Genomic DNA, 10,459 nt, shown 5'->3' with positions numbered 1-10,459 from the left:
TATATTCTTTTTTCTCTTTTTTATTTTTTAAATTATGAGAGTATGATAACCCATTTACAGAACACTTGGAAAACACAGAAGAAAGTTATGTATGAAAATGAAAGTGTTAGTTGATCAGTTGTGTCTGATTCTCTGCGACCCCATGGACTATAGCCTGCTAGGCTCCTTTGTCCATGGGATTTCCCAGGCACAAATGCTGGAGTGAATTGCCATTCCCTTCTCCAAGGGATCTTCCCAACCCAGCGATTGAACCTGGGTCGCTTGCATTTCAGGCGGGTTTGTTACCATCTGGGACGTGGGGAAAGCCCCCAAAATTACATATAATTCTACTATATATTATGGGCTTCCCTGGTGGCTCAGACGGTAAAGCGTGTGTCTGCAGTGCTGGAGACCCGGGTTTGATCCCTGGGTCAGGAAGATCCCCTGGAGAAGGAAATGGCAACCCACTCCAGTACTCTTGCCTGGAAAATCCCATGGACAGAGGAGCCTGGTGGGCTACAGTCCACGGGGTCGCAAAGAGTCGGACATGACGGAGCACCTTTACTTACTTTACTACTATATATTACAATTATTTTTTAAGTAGATAAATTGAGACTTTTAGTTGGAGTTTTAATATCAAACTCTCAAAAATTAATAGAAAGAATAGACAAAAAAGTAGAAGGATATAATAATAGTAGACCTGGAAAGCACTATGAACCTATTCAACATAATAAAAATTTATACAATTTTCGTACAACAGCAGGATACAAATTCTATTCAAGTTCCCATACACTATAAACCAGGAGACACTAGAACATATCCAGGGATGTAAAGCAAGGCACAAAAATTTAATGGTCTGAAAGTATTGAAATCATAGAGTCTGCTCTCTTATCACTGTCAAAATACACCTATATTCTTATCTTCTACCACAGAATAAGAAAAGCAGATACTGGTTTGAAGATAGCTGATCCACTCAATACGTTTTGTTGTGTTTCTAGATAGTTCACAAGCCAGTTCTTAGTTACTTTATATTATTTGTAAATTTAGTTTTTATTTTTATCAAAATAGTAAGGTACACAGTTTTAAAAGTCAAATAGATCAGTAAAAGTCACAATAAAACGTTGTTTCCCCATGTCCAATTCCTACTTCCTAGAGACAATCACTGAGAATTATAAACTATTTCTTTTAGTCCACAACTCCAGATTTCCAAACATACGTTTATAGAGCTATTTCTTGATTTTTCAGTTTTAGATATTGTTATCTATGAACTTTCAACTGTGAAAGATAAGGATTTACCTCTTTTACACAACACTGTCTCCCCTATACATTTTTTTTACCCTGTCCTGATACAATTATTAAACCACAATTTTAGTTAAATCAGAATTTAGCATTTAAATTGTCATCAATAGTTACAATTGTGTCAAGGAGTATATTATATTTCCTTTCTTGTACAACTTTTAATCTTACCTTGAATTGATAATGATCTTTTTTCCCTTTTAGTTTAGTTTCCTAGTTGCTTATTCATCTCGAAACTCACTGTTAAAAGTGTAACTCCTTTCTCATTATGTTCAAACATATAAGGTAATTTATCATAATGTTTTAAAAAGAATTTTCCTCTTTGAACCCTCCATTCTCCGGTTCTGAATTAGATTGGATTCTCTATTCTTGGGAGCTTTTTAATTTCTTTCCTTTATCCTAAATTTTCTCTAATTTCATGTTAACACACCTTGGTCTTTTTTATCTCTTGGAAGGATACTCAATAGGCTCATTTGTTTAAAAGCTTATATACTTAAGCTCTGGGACAGTTCCTCATATTATTTCTCTAACAATTTTGTTTTATACGCTCTCTATCTGAAGTGTCTGTCAATTGTATGTTGAATCTTCTGGACTGATCTCTAATACCCTTAACTTTTTTCTTCTATTTTTCCATTTCTTTGCTCTTTGTTCTACTTTCAGGGAGATTTTCTCAACTTTATCTCTTCCTTTCTTTTGAATTACTACATTCTGTGTTCATATTTTTAATTTTTACAAGCTCTTCTAAGAATTTTTTTTTAAAGATTTGCTTTTTGGATGTGGACTATTTTTTTAAAGTCTTCATTGAATTTGTTACAATATTGCTTCTGTTTTACATTTTGGTTTTTTGGTCATGAGTCATGTGAGCTCTTAGCTCCTTGACTAGGAATCAAACCTGTACCCCCTGCATTGGAAGGCAAAGTCTTAACTACTGGACCACTAGGTTAAGTCCCAAGAATATTTTTCTTACCGCAGTATTTTCTTTTATTTTCATGAATACATTATCTTTTATGAAATTAACTTAAGCTTTCTTTTGAAAATTGGTTTCTTCTGTATCCTTTCCTGTCTGTTTTCTTTGAGTTCTTTTTCCTGTTTATTTTTGGCTTTTCTTTCATGTAAAGGGGTTTTCTAAAATGTGATCTTTAACTATCTACTCACATTTAAGAGTGAGGTACATAAAAAACACTTAAAAGGCGTGTGTAATCATGTATGAAAGTTGGTAGGCTGCATGGTGGTGAGGGGATGGAACAGGTATTTGGCCATTTTCTACTATTTTGTCAGGATGTCTGGACTTGTGTCTTAGGCTAATCAGTTTCTCCAGAGAGGAAATCTCTTTTTTACTTGAAGTTGCATCCAATTGTAAATGGAGACAAGAAAGGGGTTGATTTTTCAAGGAGAGTTCTCATTGAAATATAGATTTTCCACTTTTTTTTTTTTTTTTTGCCAGTTTTCATTACATCTAACCTACCTTAGTTACGCCTGGTATCTCTGATTTTATTTTAGTTTATTTTGACCTCTATGGGCCAGAGTTGGGAAGGGAATTTAGTTGTTTTTAACATGACCTTTTGCCATTTCTTCTGTTTTAGCCTTACACTCACCCTCATCTTCAAGGGTTCTTGGTGTCTCCAAATTTAGCATCTTTGTGGGGTTCTACAGTGTAAATCAGATTGTCTTTCAATTTCCTGCAGACAGTAAAGTTTTAACTTTCTCCTCTCTGCTAGGGCAATTACCTCTAGTCTAATGGGATTTCTAAGGGGAATCCCCATAATAGCATTCCTGAACATTCCTGAACAAGTTGAGAAATGAAACAAGAAGTAAATATGGAGGTCAATTATTACTTTTAGAGGCCTTATTACTATCAGAGGCCAGGTTGGAGGGTGCAGCTTAGTGTGAGAGTCTGTGGGCCTGTTAACTGTTCCCCAGAGCCAGGCAGCCTGGCTGGGGCAGACGTAAGCGTGGAGGAGCACAGCAGAATGTGTGTGTGCTGGTGAACAGGCTCCCTCTCCCAGGAGAACAGAGGATGGACGAGGTGGAACACTCCACTGAGGGTGCAGGAACAGAGGGCTGGGAGAGGCCCAGCTACACTAACTGAGCTCTTTTTGTCCCAAGAAGGAAAACATCAGAAGTGAGGAAAATGCATTTCTGAACTACATGGTCCATGAGCTTTATAGATTCCAAAATTTTGTTGCGCTCTCTCAACTCTTCTCTCCTTGATCAGTCTCTTTGTTCTTTTGGGTTTAGGTTTATCTCTTTAAAGTCATTTTAATTGGCTTGGGAAGGAATGGAGTTAAGCAGGTACTGTATTAAATTCTCCATGCTTAACTACAAGTTTAAAGTTATTTTTTGAATGTTACCTTGTTATTGAGGTTACATATTTCTTTTAAGGCAAATATTTATTATCTGTGCTACTGGAGAAATTCAGTGATGCAATAATTCTTAGAATGCAAAATCTCTAAATCATTTCTACTTGCAAATCTATTTACAATATGGATTTATTTCTGGGAGACTTACTTTCCTAACTTTGTTTGACTTTGACTAATGTTAAAACTGGTTTGTACTTTCTTAGCATGTAAAGAGGTGACTCAAACTGCGAAATCTCAACCTAGAATTTTAATCTGTTGCAGATATTTCACAGAATTTGGTATTCACATAGCAGTAGTCAAGAATTTATTGATATGTATGCTTCCTTCTTTGCCATTCACTGGTAATCCCTACAGAGAAAAGAATCCCAAATTTAAAAAAGAATGTGATTAGAAAAACCTAAAGAATGTGTGGTAGTTCAAACATTATATAGTACTCATGGTGCCAATCAAAATCTCTTCTCAAAAAAGTCTGATAAATATCTTCAACTAAGTTTTAATAGAATAATTAACTATACTTATTAATTAACCTATGCCCCAACCATTAACGCTGAAGAAGCTGAAGTTGAACGGTTCTATGAAGACCTACAAGACCTTTTAGAACTAACACCCAAAAACGATGTCCTTTTCATTATAGGGGACTGGAATGCAAAAGTAGGAAGTCAAGAAACACCTGGAATAACAAGCAAATTTGGCCTTGGAGGACAGAATGAAGCAGGGTAAAGGCTAATGAGTTTTGCCAAGAGAACGCGCTGGTCATAGCAAACACCCTCTTCCACCAACACAAGAGAAGACTCTACACATGGACATCACCAGATGGTCAACACTGAAATCAGATTGATTTCTCCTGTATAGGAGAAGCTCTATACAGTCAGCAAAAACAAGACTGGGAGCTGACTGTGGCTCAGATTATGAACTCCTTATTGCCAAATTCAGACTTAAACTGAAGAAAGTAGGGAAAACCCCTAGACCATTCAGGTATGACCTAAATCAAATCCCTTATGACTATACAGTGGAAGTGAGAAATAGATTTAAGGGACTAGATCTGATAGACAGAGAGCCTGATGAACTATGGACGGAGGTTCGTGACATTGTACAGGAGACAGGGATCAAGACCATCCCCATGGAAAAGAAAGGCAAAATGGTTGTCTAAGGAGGCCTTACAAATAGCAGTGAAAAGCAAAGGAGAAAAGGAAAGATATTCCCATTTGAATGCAGAGTTCCAAAGAATAGCCAGGAGAGATAAGAAAGCCTTCCTCAGCGATCAATGCAAAGAAATAGAGGAAAACAACAGAATGGGAAAGACTAGAGATCTCTTCAAGAAAATTAGAAAAAAAAAAAATCAGAGATACCAAGGGAACATTTCACGCAAAGATGGGTTCAATAAAGGACAGAAATGGTATGGACCTAACAGAAGCAGAAGATATTAAGAAGAGGTGGCGAGCATAAACTGAAGAACTGTACAAAAAAGATCTTCACGATCCAGATAATCACGATGGTGTGATCACTCGCCTAGAGCCAGACATCCTGGAATGTGAAGTCAAGTGGGCCTTAGAAAGCATCACTATGAACAAAGCTAGTGGATGTGATGGAGTTCCAGTTGAGCTATTTCAAATCCTGAAAGATGCTGTGAAAGTGCTGCACTCAATATGCCAGCAAATTTGGAAAACTCAGCAGTGGCCACAGGACTGGAAAAGGTCAGTTTTCATTCCAATCCCTAAGAAAGGCAATGCCAAAGAATGCTCAAACTACCGCACAATTGCACTCATCTCACACACTAGTAAAGTAACGCTCAAAATTCTCCAAGCCAGGCTTCAGCAATACGTGAACCGTAAACTTCCAGATGTTCAAGCTGGATTTAGAAAAGGCAGAGGAACCAGAGATCAAATTGCCAATATCCGCTGGATCATCGAAAAACAAGAGTTCCAGAAAAACATCTATTTCTGCTTTATTGACTACGCCAAAACCTTTGACTGTGTGGATCACAATAAACTGTGGAAAATTCTGAAAGAGATGGGAATACCAGACCACCTGACCTGCCTCTTGAGAAACTGGTATGCAGGTCAGGAAGCAACACTTAGAACTGGACATGGAACAACAGACTGGTTCCAAATAGGAAAAGGAGTACGTTAAGGCTGTATATTGTCACCCTGCTTATTTAACTTATACACAGAGTACATCATGAGAAACACTGGGCTGGAAGAAGCACAAGCTGGAATCAAGATTGCAGGGAGAAATATCAATAACCTCAGATATGCAGATGACACCACCCTTATGGCAGAAAGTAAAGAGGAGCTAAAAAGCTTCTTGATGAAAGTGAAAGAGGAGAGTGAAAAAGTTGGCTTAAAGCTCAACATTCAGAAAACTAAGATCATGGCATCTGGTCCCATCATCTCATGGGAAATGGATGGGGAGACAGTGGAAACCGTGTCAGACTTTATTTTTTTGGGCTGCAAAATCACTGTGGATGGTGACTGCAGCCATGAAATTAAAAGACGCTTACTAAAAAAAAATAATAATAAATAAATAAAAAAATAAAAGACGCTTACTCCTTGGAAGGAAAGTTATGACCAACCTAGATAGCATATTAAAAAGCAGAGACATTACTTTGCCAACAAAGGTTCATCTGGTTAAGGTTATGGTTTTTGCAGTGGTCATGTATGGATGTGAGAGTTGGACTGTGAAGAAAGCTGAGCACTGAAAAATTGATGCTTTTGAACTGTGTTTTTGGAGAAGACTCTTGAGAGTCCCTTGGACTGCAAGGAGATCCAACCAGTCCATCCTAAAGGAGATCAGTCCTGGGTGTTCATTGGAGGGACTGATGATGAAGCTGAAACTCCAGTACTTTGGCCACCTCTTGAGAAGAGTTGATTCATTGGAAAAGACCCTGATGCTGGGAGGGATTGGGGGCAGGAGGAGAAGGGGACAACAGAGGATGAGATGGCTGGATGGCATCACCAACTCGATGGGAATGAGTTTGAGTAAACTCCGGGAGTAGGTGATGGACAGGGAGGCCTGGCATGCTGCGATTCATAGGGTCGCAAAGAGTCGGACATGACTGACCAACTGAACTGAACTGAACTGAACTGAATTAATTATCCTGGAGTTTTTGCATCTCAACAGGGGTCCTAAGATTAGATATCTATGTGTGGCATTTTGAGCATCAATGGTAGGTAAGGATATCTTAGGGAACATAATATTTTGTGTACATGAATTAAACATGATTATAATGGTTCCCTTTGAAAATAGATTTGAAGTTTGATCAGAGGAACTGGGTTTGGGATTCACCTTCACGAAGCACTAATCATAAGACCTTGGGCATATCCCTAGTTTTTTAGTTATTTATTCCTATTGTTTAGTTATCCATTGCTAATAAGTCACCCTAAAACTGAGTATTTAAAAATAACAACCATGCTGGGAATTCCCTGGAGGTCCAGTGGTTAGAATGGCCTGCTTTCACTGCTGGGCCTGGGTTTGATCCCTGGTTGGGGATCTAAGATCCTGCAAGCCACATTTCGTGGCTGGAAAAAAAAAAAAAGTAATAGCCATGTTTTATTTGCTCAAGATTCTGAAATTAGGGCAGGGCATGGCAGAATGGCTCATCTCTGGTCCATATGGTGTTGGCTTGACAAGGACTTGGGGATCCAAAATGGCTTCACTCACATGGCTGGGGCCTCCACTGGGCTGGGAGAGCTGGGGGATGTCTGGGTTCTCTCTCTTTATAGTCTCTCTTTCTCTAGGGCCTCTTTCTATATATGGCCTCTCTTTAGTTGAACTTCTTTATATATATAACAACTTACTTTGCCTTGGAGAGTGTTGACCTGGAAGCTTTCCATAGCATATTAAAATGCTGGGCATTGTAGAATTATGTTCTCTCGGTATTCATCATCTATGCTCTTGTCAAGAGGGGCAGTAGTGACCCTGTTGGATGGTTTTCTGGAATTTTTCAGAGGTATGGGCAGGAAAAATTTCTGGTGGTTCCAAATCAGTCTGAACTCTGGAGAAAATGCACTTGCATTGGTTGTACCAGCTTAGTTTTGTCTTGAGGCTGCAAGTAAACTAGTTTGGAAAAGGGAAAGGTAAAAAGTTAAGAGAAAGTGAAATTTGAAGTCATCCTTAACTCCTTTCTATTCTGTCACCTATGCCCCAAGCAGGCATTAACCAACCTCTTTATTTTCTAATGGAAGTATGAATTTATTTATTTATTTATTTTTGGAAGTATGATTTAAATTACCATCTGAGGGTTGAGACACAGTCAATCACTAAACATGTCTTGAGGACCCACCTTGTTCTCAGCCCTGTGCTAAGTCCTGTGAGTGATGCCAGAGGAAGCTGAGCTATTGGCTTGTTTTCTCTCTAGGAAATTCCACTTTGGTTGGGCAAACCAGAATTAAATAACATAAGAAATGGCAACCCACTCCAGTATTCTTGCCTGGAGAATCCCCATGGACAGAAAAGCCAGCAGGCTACAGTCCATGGGGTCACAAAGAGTTGGACATGACTGAGTGACTAAGCACAGCACATGAGTAGGAAATGGCAACCCACTTTAGTATTCTTGTCTGGAAAGTTCCATGGACAGAGGAACCTGGCAGCCTACAGTCCAAGAGGTTGCAAAGAGTCAGATATGACTTACAAGGCAGCATAGGATAAATGTTGAATAGGTAGTTTAATAAGTTCTAATGATTCAGGGGAGGTAAAATCTTTTTGGTTAAAGTAGGAGAAAAGCCTGGTGGTTTAGTCGCTAAGTCGTGTCTGACTCTTGCAACCCCATGGACTGTAGCCCGCCAGGCTCCTCTGTACATGAGATTCTCCAAGCAAGAATACTGGAGTGGGTTGTCATTTACCTTCTCCAGGGGATCTTCCCCACCCAGAAATCAAACCCGGGTTTCCTGCATTGCAGGCAGATTCTTTCCCAACTGAGCTATAAGGGAAGCCCAGATCAGCCTAAGCAAAACTAAGAAGAGTAGAATGACTATCACCTGTACAGAACAAAAGGATACTAGTGAGACTTGATCAGAAAAATGTGATCTATGGGGTTATTCAGGGCTTCCCAGGTGGCGCTGTGGTGAAGGGCCCAGCTGCTGATCAAGGAGACACAGGAGATGAGGGTTCAATCCCTGGGTCGGGAAGATCCCCTGGAGTAGGAAATGGCAAACCACTCCAGTATTCTTGCCTGGGAAAACCCATGAACAGAGGAGCCTGGTGGGTTACAGTCCATGAGGCTGCAAAGAGTTGGACACACCTGAGCTAGAGCTAGAGAGGGGGTTGTTCAAGCTCCTATTGCTGTGTGAGAACTCCAAATTGGGAGGGTTAAAGCAGTTGTGATCATTTTATAATTTCTCATGACTTTGTGGGACAGGAAGCAGAGACGGGTTCAGCTAGGTGGTTCTGGCTCAGGATTTCTTATGTGATTGCAATCAGACAGTGGCTGGAGCTGGAAACACAGGGTCCTGGAGAAGCTGAGGATTGGCTGGGTACCTCTCACCTCTTCATGTTGGCTGGAGGCTTCTCTATGTGATTTCTCTCGTTGGTTAGTTTGGGCTTCCTTAGAGGCCCCAACTTCCAAAAAATACTTCAACCTTACTCTCCTCCAGACTTCTGATTTCCTGCCAGCACCCCTCCCCCCTGGACCAAATACAGGAAGTCATAGGACTTGATGCACTTCATGTGGCTTTGGGTCACAGATCAGTGTGGAGAAGGGTGAAGAGTAGATCTGGAGAGGCAATAGAAAATATTCAGCAGCTGATAATTTTAGTTTTTGAACATTAAAGACATACTGAGTTAAATAATATCCTGATGCATGGTTCTTATTGGTGAATTAACCGCCAATCTCATTCATTCCATACCTTTGATCCTAAATACTTAATCTCACTCTTCATTCGGCCACTTAAACCCCGCCTCGTTCAGTTCAGTTGTTGCTCAGTTGTGTCTGACTCTTTGAGACCCCATGGACTGCAACACACCAGGCTTCCTTGTCCATCACCAACTCCCGAAGCTTGCTCAAACTCATATCCATCAAGTTGGTGATGCCATCTAACCATCTCATCCTCTGTTATCCCCTTCTCCTGCCTTCAGTTTTTCCCAGCACCAAAGTCTTTTACAGTGAGTCAGGTAAATTCTGATTCTTCGCATCAGGTAGCCAAAGTATTGGAGTTTCAGCTTCAGCATCAGTCTTTCCAATGAATATTCAGGACTGATTTCCTTTAGGATGGACTAGTTGGATCTCCTTGCAGTCCAAGGGACTCTCAAGAGTCTTCTCCAACACCACAGTTTAAAGGCATCAATTCTTTGGCACTCAGCTTTCTTTATAATGCAATTCTCACATCCATACATGACTGGAATGGAAAAATCGTAGCTTTGACTAGAGGGACCTTTGTTGGCAAAGTAATGTCTCTGCTTTTTATGAAAGTTGCTCAGTCATGTCTGAGTGGGTAGCCTTTCCCTTCTCCAGGGGATCTTCCCAACCCAGGGATCGAACCCAGGTCTCCCACATTGCAGGCAGCTTCTTTACCAGCTGAGCCACAAGGGAGGCTATCTCTGCTTTTTAATATGCTGTCTAGGTTGGTCATAACTTTCCTTCCAAGGAGCAAGCATCTTTTAATTTCATGACTGCAGTCACCATCTGCAGTAATTTTGGAGCCAAAGAAAATAAAGTCTCTCACTGTTTCCATTGTTTCCCCATCTATTTGCCATGAAGTGATAGGACTGGATGCCATGATCTTAGTTTTCTGAATGTTGAGCTTTAAGCCAACTTTTTCACTCTCCTCTTTCACTTTCACCATGAGGCTCTTTAGTTCTTCGCTTTCTGCCACAAGGGTGGTGTCATC

This window comes from Cervus canadensis, chromosome 2 (assembly GCF_019320065.1).
Source record: "Cervus canadensis isolate Bull #8, Minnesota chromosome 2, ASM1932006v1, whole genome shotgun sequence".
Lineage (NCBI taxonomy): Eukaryota > Metazoa > Chordata > Mammalia > Artiodactyla > Cervidae > Cervus > Cervus canadensis.
This window is presented reverse-complemented; position numbering follows the sequence as displayed.